The 14,825-nt window shown below is 33.4% G+C and overlaps 1 protein-coding gene across 2 annotated transcripts in view; it reads right to left on the reverse strand.

Annotated features, from left to right (window-relative positions):
* LOC106471801 (serine/threonine-protein kinase OSR1-like) overlaps window positions 1–14,825 on the reverse strand; it is a 65,388-nt gene that overhangs the window by 37,979 nt on the left and 12,584 nt on the right. Inside the window, exon 1 of one of the 2 annotated variants that reach the window (XM_013932775.2) lies at window positions 1,307–1,635. The exons of the other annotated variant lie outside the window; for it this stretch is intronic. The gene's annotated coding sequence lies outside the window, so the exon portion shown is untranslated. Of the gene's footprint in view, window positions 1–1,306; window positions 1,636–14,825 lie in introns of those variants that run through there. 2 annotated transcript variants of the gene reach the window in all.

A 14,825-nucleotide genomic window follows, 5' to 3' on the forward strand; every position in this document is an offset into this window, starting at 1 on the left:
TGTTTCTTTTTCTGAAGAAACACAACAGAGAAATGTACTATGAAGTTTCATGCATACACACTAAAACATAGTAATTACATAGTAGCTATAACTATACAACTGAGGTTGCAAGAAGTAGAAACTAAAAAGTACACTAATCTAGAAAAGGCATACAAGGTTGGAAATCATTTATAAAACAAAATCTACAACAAAAACAATGGTAATAACATATGAAAAATGTTTATGTATACTTTACATCAACCTGAAATAAAAATAAACCTGCAGTGTTACATTGCTAGTGTTAAACATGCAGAAAATGAGATGTAGTGTTGAATTAATTCTGTTAGCATCTTCTTAGTACTAACAGTAGTATTAATAACCTCTTTTATGTTTTATACACCAGTGGTATCGCATTTAATTTAAGCAAGTTTAAAAACATAAAAAACTCATAACAGTGGATTAACAAATGATCTGGACACATTCAAAACAATGAAAATCAATTTTAATTAACTGTTTTGCTTTACAAAGATTGGTTTGTTTGATTTGAATTTCACGCATAGCTACAAAAGAGCTATCTGTACTAGCCATCCCTAATTAAGCAGTGATAGATTAGAGAGAAGGTAGCTAGTCAACAGCACCCACCACCAACTCTTGGGAGATTCTTTTACCAACAAATAATGGGATTGATTGTCACATTATAACTCCCCCACAGCTAAATAGGTGAGCATGTTTGATGACAGGGATTCGAACCTGTGACCCTCAGATTGTGGGCCAAGCTCCTTAACCACTAGGCCATGCCAGGCCCTTGTACAAAGAAATAAAACAAACACCAACATAATACTGTTTTGAGTTATATTTTTGATGTTTTAATTTATACATTAGTACAGGGTGCGTGAGGTTAAGATCCAGTTGATTCAACTAAGAATAAGATCCAGATTGGCACATTAGTTATAATCATGAGTAAGTAGTTAGTAGTAAGCCAGTCAGTTTTAATTAGTACTAGTGGAGTGTAGGTCAAAGTGAATGATTGAGATCGTTGTTAGTTATAACGTATATTCAGTTACTCGATCGATTAGGCGTGAAATTGTACCATGACAGCATGAATAAATTTCAGCTGAATGTGAATAAGTTATTGTTGAACTTAGGCCAACATGTACAACGACAGTATTCGTAATCTGTAGTATTATTACTAATATTAGTAAATCATAAATGTTATTGAAGAAATGAACTAAACTATTACTATTAGTATAATAATTACGTGGACTATATTTCGTATTAATATTATTATTGAACTATTATTTTCACCAAATATTTTTTTAAAACTCACCTAACGAAAAACAACTAAATAAGCAATTGCTGACTGCATTTGGAAATTAATAAAACTTCCCAGATTTATAGGAACGCGTGAATACTGTCATAAACTATTTTGATATTCAAAAAAACACATTCCCCAGTTGTTTGACTAGAACTTAGAAGATCCACATTTTACCAACACACACTTGTCGTTATTTTATCAAGAGTAAGCAACAAAGTATCTACACATTTTGTGAGCAATAGAAAATCCATCTCTCGTTATACACTGGTGTTAAATCCAATTTACAAACCAAAATAATAAACAAAAAAGGACTTAAAAATTCCCTCTTTAAAATTTCACTCATTGCAACGCCCTCATCGGAATCATTCTCAATCCATCGCAAGCTGATAAGTTTGGAAAACAACACTCAGACAAACTAATAGATTTATCCTTCCCCCTTCGAGTGAAATCTGTGAAAGATGTTTTGCTTTTAAAACGTTAAATTATTAAGAATTGAACTGAAAATAACATTTATTGCTCTAAAAAAATTGTATAGTTTAAGTGTTAAAACCAATATTGATACATAACAGAGTGTACATTTTGGCTTTATAAGTTATAGAAATGTAAAATATAGCAAATTTTTTAACCGAAAAGCTGTTCAATACCATTATAAAGGCACCCATTATTTGAGTTGTTTGTTTGTTTTATCGTAAATCCACAAAATCGAATATCTGTGCTCTGTCCACCGTGTTCATTTGAAACCCGAATTTTAGCGTAAGCTTACCATTGACCCACCAGGTAACCCACTAGGGAGGTATTCGTACGTGACATATTTAACATTTACAAGTTTCAGCAGTGTGAATCCAGTTATCTCTGTATCATTGAATTCATCACTAATGTCAGATGTATTATTTACTGTTGTAAATCTAAAACGCTATTTTCTTTAATCAGATATTTCACACATACATACTATATTGACATGAAGTTGCGTTAGTCTTAAAATGCAATTTAGATTTAGCTTATACCAAATGAAGCTTTAAAGCCTATCAGTATCATACTCATATTACTATAATGGACGTAGCGTGTATATATGTATTTATGTACTTGTCCGAAATAACAAATACAATGTAGCGTCATCTATTGAAAGAGACCACAAACAAAAATTCATAAAAAAATTTCACACCTTGGGTATTCAAGATTCAGACAAGTAGAAAAATGACTACGGTATGTGCAACAACCATTTCTTTATCACAAAACACAATTCTAAATAAAAGTACTCACCCCACAACAAGAACACGACTTTCACTAGTGCTGTACGTGAGTGTTTGATTATATCTTTATTGATGTAGTTTGTAAATATAATACAAAAAATGAAGTTCTTAAAATAAAGGATACCACTTTTAATATATAAAAACATTACAGTTTATATCAGCACAATCCAAACACTTTTCCCGTGCAGTACTTTCCACAAAAATCCGTTTTTAGAAAGTGTTCACTTTTTCACTTTTTTTTTTTTTTTCTAATGAGGTATGAATACTACGATTGGTAATTATTAACACAAACAGCCGCCCACAGGGCGGCGTTTATACTAGTTGTAATAACCATCGGAAAACATTGCGAGACAATACATTGTGTACTGCGAGTATCTGTAAGAATGCCATAAGATCAAACACTGGCACTGGTTAGTAAAGTGAAATATTACACGCAGAATTATATATCTTACACCTTCACCCAAATTCGTAAACATACAGTCAGAGAAACATCCATGGATTTTGTAACAGCCACAACCATATAGTACATAGTCTTATGTCAAATTATCATATGTCACCTAAAATGTAAAACTGTATATCTCAACTAATAGTGATGATTTTTCTACGTTTACACAATACGTGCTTTAATAAATAATATCCGAAAAAGTGCTTATATTGCTTTGAACTAGTTTTGAAAATATTCGGCATCAGAAAAGTGACTAAGAAAAAGATTGATATATTTTTAGTTAACAATAACAATAGCGCTTGAAAATGAATTTGGGCGTCATTCCATTGCATTTCAAATGCCGCGCACGAATTGAATAATTTCAAACAAGCTGAAATCTACAACAGCTGGACCTTTGGTGGGTCAGTGGTAAGTTTACAGGCTAAAATCTTGGGTTCGATAGCCAAATGTGTGCCTTTGCGCTAAAACAAACAAATACAACAACTGTTTTGTGTGTGTGTGTGTTGTTTGTTTTTGTTTTTTTTCATTTATCGTAAACATTGAGCACCAAGCTATAGGTAATTATTTTAACAATAAAAGAATTACTGGTAAATTAATACCATAAATGAAGAACAGAGATAAACTAATAAGTTACTTGCGGAACATATTGTGAAGTGTCCATATATATATATACAATAATAACAGTACAGTAGTTCTTCTGCAACATTATTTGAATCGTGATGTATTAATATTATTGGTGTCCTATCCCTCGTTTAGCAAGAAATGTTTACTTATTTTGTTCTTCTTCAGAATCTGTAGTGCATACTGGAGAGATTTGGACATTTTGGCAGTAAACTTAAGGAGAAAAACAACCTTGACTTTCCAGATGATAATAATAACAAAAATAGTTCAGCCAACGTTTCGTCTTTGCAACTTCATCTTAACTAGTAGTACAAGCGTTGGTGTAACCGCAAGGCGAAACGTTGGCTGAAATAAAAATAAAAATGTTGTTATATGGAGAGTAAAAATCTTTCTTTTCTTTCTCCAACTTTATTGCCAAAAATAATGATTTTAATATTTTTTTATACGAAACTTAAAATGAACAGTAGAATGAAAACGTTTTCTAACCACTGTATTATTATTATTCATTTAACATAGCTTAAATACAACTCAATGGAACTATTGTACCGGACATGTTTAAGCAATAAAATAAGACTTAGATATATAAAAGTAATTTACAAAAACTGGTTCAAACAAGTTTTGTACAATATGTATAACTTAAGTTCGTAATCAGTGTACCATATAGCTTATTATGTCTACAGAATGTTTTTTTTTTGTTTGTTTGTTTTGTCTGCTACATGTTGTTGCTACATTGTTGTAATAAGTAATAGTATATACATTAAAACCAAGAAATACTGTCATTCAAGGACAAAAGCTTAGCTTATATTTGTGTTTACTATTGACGTAGGTATACTGATTAAGAACAAAGTTGGCAGATGTTTCCATGCAGTTAGTTGTGTAAAATCGAAAAGTGGGAAGTTGCTAATCTATCTTACGTTCAAATTGTGATGCAAATATCTCATGAAAAGCGAGTGATTTTATTTAACGATCTTTTTTTTGGGGGGGGGGGCATATAAAAATTCGTAAGCATACAGGAAATTCAGATCACCAATCTTGTTGTGAAGAAGATGTTTATTTTTGATAAGGTTTACAACACGTAATGCTAGTTTACTCGCTCGCCAGTTCTTCTGAATGACTGTAAAATTAATTCAGGTAAAGATATTAATCATAAATAATTAGTGTTAAAAATGAAATAAATAAATAATATTGTTTTAGTCATCCTTATTGATTTGTAAATTACTTAAATAAAGTTGATAATTCTTGTGTGTTTTTCTTATAGCAAACCACATCGGGCTATCTGCTGTGTCCACCGAAGGGGATCGAGCTCTTGATTTTAGCGTGGTAAATACGTAGACTTACCGCTGTCCCAGCGTGGGACTGATAACAATTGTACTTCAATTATCGAGTTCACACCATTAACGTTGTGCAATTCATGCAACTGATGGTATAAATATCGTTTACACCACTTCGTTTTAGCAGGCCTGATTGTTACTAATACTAGGCGAAAGGCCTCGTCGACACTTGATACGACAGACATAATATGTATAACATTTGACATATGATTACATGTTTTTGGCTGCTATCACTCACACGTTCCTAGAATCGTTATAATTAAGTAATTAAACGAAGTATGAAAGTTTTTACCTAAAAAGTTATTATTGTTTGTTAATTGTTATTTCTTATTAAGTCCAATGCTACATAATGGGCTATCTGTACTTTTCTCACCGCGGATATTAAAACATTTTAAGCCCTCGGCAAGTTAGCTCTGCCGCTGAGCTACCGAGGAACACCTAAATAGGAAATATCTGTACATTATTTATGAGCTGGAAGGTTTTTAAAAGAGATGAGTTTGTAAGGAATGAAGCAATACCGCATATTGGTAAATATAACAGAAGCTAAGCTTTCTCCCCAGGCGTATGAATTTCTTAAGTTAATCCTATGATATTTGATGGCTTTGGGTAAAATACGACCACATTTTCATTATTTATTGTGTACGCCCAGAACCCGCAAGTTAAACTTTAATGAGATCCTCATAGTTAGAACTAAAACAAAGTTGATTGCTAATAATTGTTGTGTAAACAACACGTAAAGGTGACTAAAACAAAGTTGATTGCTAATAAACAAAAACAACACGTAAAGGTGACTAAAACAAATTTGATTACTAATAAGCAAAAACAAAGGTGATTCAAAGCAGCTTTTCTTGTTAGATTTGCAATTTGCTCATAAAATATTATTCTGTAACCTAGAACTATTATTTCAGAAACATTTATTCATTTCATAAGTAATTGTTAATACAGGGTAAGGTTGAAATAACAATTTTTATCAAATTCGACCCATAACTTAGGATATTATAAAACGTGTTATCTCTAAAAAAAATCTTAGGCAAAACTTACAATAATAACACTTGGTTCTAGTCAAACTACAAGGAGAATGACCGTTGTAAGTTATATTATTGTGTAATATTGAAAAGAAAACTGTGTAATAATTATACATGTTATTAAGGTGTCACGCACACAGGCACTCTATGACAAAGAGGTCCCAAAACACTGCCTGCCAACATAACAAATGACAGCCGAAATACAATTAGGTTGTCAGTGCCTACACGTACGCTAAAACGCGAAATCCTAGTCAGATAGTTAGTGACTCTACAGAAATTATTTATACATGATTAGTTAAAAGTTAATAACATTTTTACTAACAGTGACAAGTGTCGAGTAATTTCTATAAATTCCAAGTGTTACATAAATACATAATCATTTGTTTACCCAGAAACAAACAGAATAAAATATAAATAAATAAATAATGTTATAAGTTACCATGATGACATGTCACGCGAGTGAAATGCTCTATGAATCATTAGAATCTTCTATAGGAAACGTACAAAGATATAGTTCACCTATAAAATAAATAAATAATGCAAAATATTTAAACTGTACAAGTTCGTCTTTGGTTATAAACTTAGCTGCTTTCGTAATAGGAACGTTTAAACACAAGGGCAGCAACAAAGAAATACATGACGTCGATATAACCTGTTACAGTCTTCTAGTAAAGAACTGTTTAATTTCGATCTTACATAAAGAACTCACCTTTTGTTATCAGAGTCACTCTTTTTATGGCTACTCCAACAGTTAAAAAGATGAAGAAGATCGTTTTTCAAAAACCGACATTGAGAAAAACATACTTTAACATGTGGAAATACCATCGTAGAACTCGGAATTTAAGGCTTATATCACTTTAAGCTCATAGAAATATAATTGTTAAAAAACCTAATTTTTATACTTTTTCCTTACTGTTTGAAACTGATAAAAAAACGAGAAGGAAAAAAAAAGCTACAATGGCCGAAGGTATAACATTTGAAATATGCTAACGAACTAGAGTTTGATCAATAAATAATTAAACATAACGCGAATATATTAAGTTATGGTAATGATGATAATAATAACACGAAATCGGGACTCCTCGACTTCTAAGTCTACCAAGTTTTGCACGAGCGGTCGACCAACTGGATTTAAATGGGTTGTGCATGAAAAAAGAAACCCAGATTTGTAACAATAGCATAAAATTACACAACACAATTGAATCTTCGTGGTGTTCTGCTTATTTACAACGCTAGGGGGCATACATTCCTAGAATATTTTAACTCCATGAGACTGTCCGGTAATTTCTGAACATTGTTTTCTATTTCAAAAATTTCACTATTTCAAGGACATATTAAACCCACTTCACAAAAAAGAGAATAATATAAGTGTCGATTATTATATTGGCACTGAGTAAAAGATGAATAATTTAAATTTGTACGAGTAACTGTATTTATGCATTTATTTGTGTCCCCTGGTGCAACAACGATACGTTTACGGACTTACAACGCTAAAATCCGGGGTTCGATTCACTGCGGTGGACACAGCAGATTGCCCTACATTTACTTTTGTGTTTTAAACTTGACAAATTTAGATTAAATCCAAATAAAATATGTGATTGTCTGTACGTCTATGTGTAGTCACATGGCGCCAAATTATTTAAAGAAAAGTCTAGTGATCAGGAAAAAAAAAATCCATGAGAAAGTACTTTGACCTAATTTCCTACATACACGCAGACATCAGGGTTTCAGGCAACCACGCATTTATAAGATAACAAAGGTTCTGCTTCCTGCTACAACCCGACCACGTGATGTCTTCAGTCTCGGCATGGTTAATCGTAGTATCAGAATACTGTCTTTATTCAGTATATCTGAAAATATTCTTATACATAAGTGTTAACTAATTAAACTTGAAAGATAAAATTTTATGTGTTTTTACTAATTACACGCAATATCCTTATGATTCCATGTTTGTTAATTTTATCCTCCAACTATTGTGTTACTTCGTATCTATTTGCTGTTTCTATGCATTCCTCATCAATGTCACTGAAAACGCGTGTATCTTTTTACACTCTTTGTCTCTGGTGTCGATCTGAGTAAGTGAAAAAAGTCTCGATTTTATTTTATGTATGACGAATTACAGTTTAATGTTATTCAAACTATCGTGACTTAAAGGTTTTGCAACAAAGTGTTTGTTTGTTTTGAATTTCGTGCAAAGCTACACAAGGGCTATCTGCGCTAACCGCCCCTAATTTAGCAGTGTAAGACTAGAAGGAAGGCAGCTAGTCATCACCACCCACCGCCAACTCTTGGGCTACTCTTTTACCAACGAATAGTGGGATTGACCGTCACATTATAACGCCCCCATGGCTGAAAGGGCGAGCATGTTCGGTGGGACGGAGATTGCAACAAACTGACAAAAGTGACACTGTATTAAACTTTTTTCAAGATATTATATGAATGCTTTTACCAGCATTTAAGTGTTTATACAACAGTTATACAATAGTTTAGGCAAACAGTCTCACATCCTACAAAACTATTATTTATCATACAACATGGAAGAATTGGTGAGGTCCAGAAGAACTTGATAAAATGAATCTAAATTATAACTCAATCTTCACTGTCCCTATCTACTATCTAGCGAAACTATCTAGTGATCAGGAAAAAAAAAATCCATGAGAAAGTACTTTGACCTAATTTCCTACATACACGCAGACATCAGGATTTCAGGCAACCACGCATTTATAAGATAACAAAGGTTCTGCTTCCTGCTACAACCCGACCACGTGATGTCTTCAGTCTCGGCATGGTTAATCGTAGTATCAGAATACTGTCTTTATTCAGTATATCTTAAAATATTCGTATACATAAGTGTTGACTAATTAAACTTGAAAGATAAAATGTTATGTGTTTTACTAATTACACGCAATATCCTTATGATTCCATGTTTGTTAATTATATCCTCCAACCCTTATCTATGGGTGTACAAAACATTGTATTGGGTTTACTCAAAGCTGTCAGAATTTTGCTTTCATTTGTTCTTCAAGTTATCAAATAAAAATGAAAAATACGGCAAATCCGGTTGCAAAATTTCTTGCCTTTTACTTACATAAGATGATATATATTTTTTTGCAAGATCTTGCCTTTGGCAGTTGAGGCAAACAGGTGTTTGTTTAGGTTCAACTTGGTTTGTAAGTAAACTTTCATTTTTCTAACAGCTCTACAATGGTTAATAAAAAACTTATATGTGTACACCTATATATTCTACTCATACCTATATAATATGTTTTAGAATGACTCAACAGCTGGAATACAAAAACATTAAAATATTATAAGCTTCTTCATAACCTGAATGCTGCATAAGGTTATTGACCGTTAAGTTGTGTTGTGCAATGTGTAAGTGTAATGACACCTATAGAAGGGAAAACCTGATCAAAGAGTCAGTAAAAAATAACCACAACATCATAAGAAGTTATTCTCGGAAAATCCGACCGGTAATATACAGTTGTTGTTGATTTTTTTCATTTGCATAATCTATCAATAAGCTATTATTTCATGTAAGTAAAGATGTAATTACTCTTAAGACTTCGTGTCACGTGTAATGACGTTTTCGAAACCTGTTTCAACTTTAAACATATCATTAACCTAGCAATATATACATAGAGAGAAGATCCGAAATAACACATGGTTCTATAAATGAACTATCTTTCATGTACACGGTGAAAAAAACAACACATCATAGATATTTAGTACTGTTTATAAGTGTTATCCCCTTTATATTCTTCAAATTCTTAAACTCTTTTTGGCCTCGGATGATGACGGTCTCATAAGTCAACAGGGTTAAATCTATGGGTGTACAAAACATTGTTTTGGATATAATTCCCTTTTATTTCGCTGCTTCGAAAAATAGAGAAAAAAAGAGTAGAAATACGTTTAGACATGGGTATGTCATTTACAAAAAACAGTAACCATCTGTAGTAAGGTTTTGAGTCGCTTCCGTAATTAATAGGGTTACTGTTTTATTGTTATTATATGAAAACCTTTAAACTACCCCTTTAGCTTGTTTATTTGTTTTTAAAACAGTTATATTGGGCTATCTACTGTGTTCATCGCGGGAAATCTAACCTCGGATTTTAGCGTTGAAAGTCTGTAAATTTACCGCTGTCCCATATGAGGACGCACATCTTTAGTTGCGAAAAATCAGAGTCCAAAGTAATTTAAATTAAATATTGCGAAATAAATTTCCCTCATAAGAATAGAAACGTTGTTGTAGTTAAATTTTGCTATTTAGGAATGTTACTACATATATTCCTCATAATAAAATGATCTGATTGTGTAAGTTATGGCTTCGTTAAACAAATGATTTAAAAATTGTGAAACAGTATTTTTCAATTACGACTATAATTCGAATTAACTGTACAGAAGGTTGGTACGTTATATTAAAACGATTTTGGAGCCTCACTACGTCGTTACAGTCCATGTCGCCACGTGCAGTTATGCTCTGTCTGATGACCGTGCATCTTGACAATAGACCTGCAGCGCAGTTTCCATTGTAAAAGGCTCTGTTGTAAGGCTTTCATGTTCTAGACGCACCATTTCTCCCTTTAAACTTTTCTTAATCAATTTAGTGTAGGAGGACAACCGTTTACCGGCCCCGATTTGAACATTCCAATCTCATAGAAATCCATAAGCGCTGCTTTTGCGAACTTGACAGGTATCTTTCGTATGGAATACCATGAATACTCGTCTAATTCTCCAGTTACATGAGGTACTAGACGCTTGAATAAGAGGTATGAATAGAAGCCTTATCTTAGTGAGCTTATTCCCTGTTCCTCATTTCTAGACAGGAATCTTCTTACTTATGTTGCGTACTGTTTTTACCAATTACCTTTGTATTCGTAGATTCTCAACTGTTACAACTTTGCTTACCATAGCTGGAGTACAACTTGTTCCAAGTCTCTTTCTGGATGGTCGTATAACCCGAAATGATGCATATCCATTTGTTTTCTAATGTCATTAAGTAAAAGGGGAATTCTGAATTCCTGATCTGAACATCTTTTTGTGATCTGAGTGTACAAATATCTTGCTTTGGAAAGGACACATTCTTCTCAAACACGATCAATTTTCATGGTCTCAAACTAATTAGTAAGTGCCATACATTGTTAAAATGTAGTTCTGATACATTCGTTCCACCGAAACTTTATGTCGATTGTGGTTGTCAGTGACTTGCTAATTTCATATTCAAAATCGTTTTGATACAAAGTACTCAACTGTATGTGTTATATAGTTTATACAGTTTTATTTATTACCATTAGACTGTATAAACTGTATGTGTTATATAGTTTATACAGTCTAATGGTAATAAATAAAACTTGATTATCACTCTAGAGATTTGTTGCTAAGTTACAGCCTGAAACTGCAACCTTATAGGTCCATACTTTAAGCTAAGAACCTATAAAAATGTTTTATTTTATTTCCTTATCGTCAGCATAAACAGTGTGAATTCTTTCTTTGTATCAAAAGTGCTTATATCACGAAAGATTTTTCAAAACTCACTAAAACCATAATTATCTTATCAGGTCATAGGCTTAAAAAGATTACGCTAGCGCAATGAAATATATTTGCAATAATATATGATTGAAAACTATGTGCCGCAAAGGTAATGAAACTTACAAGCGGTGCTCTACGTTTGTGGTCATACTACTACCAAGGACGATGTTAGCAGATGAAGGGCAGACCCCCGGAAATATCAGTGACCTCATCCAAGCTAGTTCCATTCATTAATCTAACTTTAAATTATTTTTAGATTTGACTCCATTATACATCTTCATTGACTCCCCCACCCCCCACCCACAGTTAAGAATAGCTGCAGCCGGAGTTTGTGTAATAAAATCATTTCGCGCACAATGTACAAATGTCTTGATAGCCATCAGAATGTTGCGAAACCTCTAAGTAAAAAGTTATTTATTTCTAAATATAGCTAAAAGCCTATAAACCCTAAATTTTGGCCCATATGTCTATCCATATGTCGTTCAGGCTTCAGTACAAGCCAGATCTAACTCCCTGCCCTGCCCACATCAGATCTACCACTGACTCGCGATTCACAGTTCACAGACATTTGGCCAACTGGACCCGCTGACCCCCCCCCCCCATTACAGTGGGGAAAAAAAACACAACAGAATTAAAAAAATGAAAAGTTAAAAGGAATGTAGAGAAATATATATATATAATTTCTGTTACAGAAGCAAAATTGTGTAGAAAACACCCTCTAGTGGTGACGAGGATAAGAGTTTGAAGCAACATCCTACTAAGATTCATTGTGATCGGCCAAGTCTTTTGCCCAAAGGGTTATTTCGTTATTTTTTGCGTAACTTCTGAAAACCCTGGAGCGAGCGGTAACTTCGCCCGCACTAAAGTAATTCTGCCCCTGAATCCTGACGTGGAACCACAGACGGCCTCCAGACACCTCGCCTATTTGTTTGTGTTGTGACCCTCAACCTGCTCATCAAATGTTGGCATCTCTGTCAAATAATGCAGATAAGGTGACGTGCAGTATACCATTTATACTAAAGTCACACAAAACTTCTTAGCAATCACATGCTCTCAAGACGCTAATAAACTCTTTATAAGTACCTCTTCGGCCATTATTAAAAAAAGGGGTTCATAAACCGTTTTATATGTCATAGAGAACTGCAAAAATACTCAAAGCATATGGTTTTAGTTATTTGACAGCGTCTTTACCTCATATTTTGTTTATTGCTCCATTGGCAAACGTTTCATGTTATGTGTCAAGTCTTTTAAAATGAAGTTAGTGTAGAGTCAGAAATAGTTTCCAATAAAGCTAGAAAAGGAAGAAGGCTTTATTCATAAAAAAATGTTGACATTTTAGACACAATGCCAAAACTACTCTCATTGATAATTTCCCTTTCTCCAATTCGCCATAGGCGTATAAAACTGTCTAGCAATTAACATAAGTACTGCTCTTTTCTTTATGTCCTCCCCGGTGGCTTAGAGGTAATTTGTTTGTTTGTAATTAAGCACAAAGATACACAATGGGCTATCCGTGTTCTACCCACCACGGGTATTGAAACCCGGATTCTAGCGTTGTAAGTCCATAGACATACCGCTGTGCTACTGGGGGGCGGGGGCACTCAGAGGTAAGCTTGCGAGCTTATAACGCTAAAAATCAGGTTTCGATACCCACAGTGGGCACATCCGTACATAGCTTATTGAATTTAACAACAAAATATAACAACTTTTCTTTGGCTGGACTGCTCTTGGGAAGAATATGACTGTTTGATGTTAAGACTGCCAAAAATATAGCAATCGAGGTTTAGTGCCTCTATTTACAAGTGAAGACTTAGGGGAGGGGGAAGTCGTGCTTTGCGTACGAAACATTTTTTTTTATTGTGGTATTTGTATTTGAATGCATAAAGTTTATAAAATGTAATAAGGATCACATCTGCCGCTCTACATTTAAATGACTTGCCTAGACTACTTACGTATGAGGTTAGGCACGAGCAGGGCGTCTCAGTGACTGCGAAATTAAACCTAAGTGTGTAAAATAGTAATCTTACCGTTTATTCTGATTTCTTCTCCTTGTTGTCAGTAAAATAGTAATCTTACTGTTTATTCTGATTTCTTCTCCTTATTGTCAGTAAAATAGTAATCTCCTTATTGTCAGTAAAATAGTAACCTTACTGTTTATCCTGATTTCTTCTCCTTATTGTCAGTAAAATAGTAATCTTACTGTTTATCCTGATTTCTTCTCCTTATTGTCAGTAAAATAGTAATCTTACTGTTTATCCTGATTTCTTCTCCTTATTGTCAGTAAAATAGTAACCTTACGGTTTATCCTGATTTCTTCTCCTTACTGTCAGTAAACTACCAACATTTTTTCGTAAAAAGTGTAGGTATTATCAACATAAACGTATAAAAACTGATTTTTGAGTATTAGATTGTCTTGTTCGCCGGAATAATACAAACAAAAATCAGAACAATTAACAGCAGTTGCTATTAATACAATTCAACATGTAGCAAACTATAGTTACGTAAAGCAGGTAACCAACGAAATAAAATATTTCTTACAATTAGCATTAGATTGTGTTTTATGATTATGTCAATAATATCACACAACAAATGTCATCGCCTGTCATATACAGAAATCAATATCTATAAAAGATAAAACATTCAACCACGAAAAAATATTCAAGATGTGAAAATATTCTTTTTTATCCCAATTTCATTTCATTTGTGTTTGAAATTTTCCTTGGTCAGCAATATTCATTTGAAATTTTAGTCATATTTTAGTGTTCAAATCTACAATAATCACGATTTATCGGTTGCTACAATTTAATAAATGTTTTTATTTTTCTCTGGATTTCGTATATTATGAATGCCAAAAATCCTACAGAGTCTGTTTGGAAGCGTATCGCAATCCAATGATATTTTAGTATTAGGTCGTCAAGAAATTAATGTCGCGTTTTCGAACACGTTCATTAACCACCCCTCAAAGAACGTACACCACATATAATAGTTAGACGAACCGCCTAAAAGTCACGTTAGTGTAGCCTATAAAATATGTAAAGTTTAGTATACTCTAATCCCTTATAATGATGGCACACGACGAGACACACATTCAGCATATAATGCTGTTTGGATACAAAAAGGGAAGCAACGCCTCTGTAGCCACATAGAATATCAAATAAGTTTCTGGAAATATTTTGAACGTTCGTAAGTTTCAACGATGGTTCAGGAAATTTCTTTCAGGTGACTTTAGCCTTAAAAACTGTGGTGGCAGGGGCCGACATGTTGGAATTGATATTGATGCTCTGAAGACGCTTGTTGAGTCTAACCCAAGGCAACACACTCGTCAAATGG

Source organism: Limulus polyphemus, unplaced genomic scaffold (assembly GCF_000517525.1).
Source record: "Limulus polyphemus unplaced genomic scaffold, Limulus_polyphemus-2.1.2 Scaffold0, whole genome shotgun sequence".
NCBI classification, from domain to species: Eukaryota; Metazoa; Arthropoda; class Merostomata; order Xiphosura; family Limulidae; genus Limulus; species Limulus polyphemus.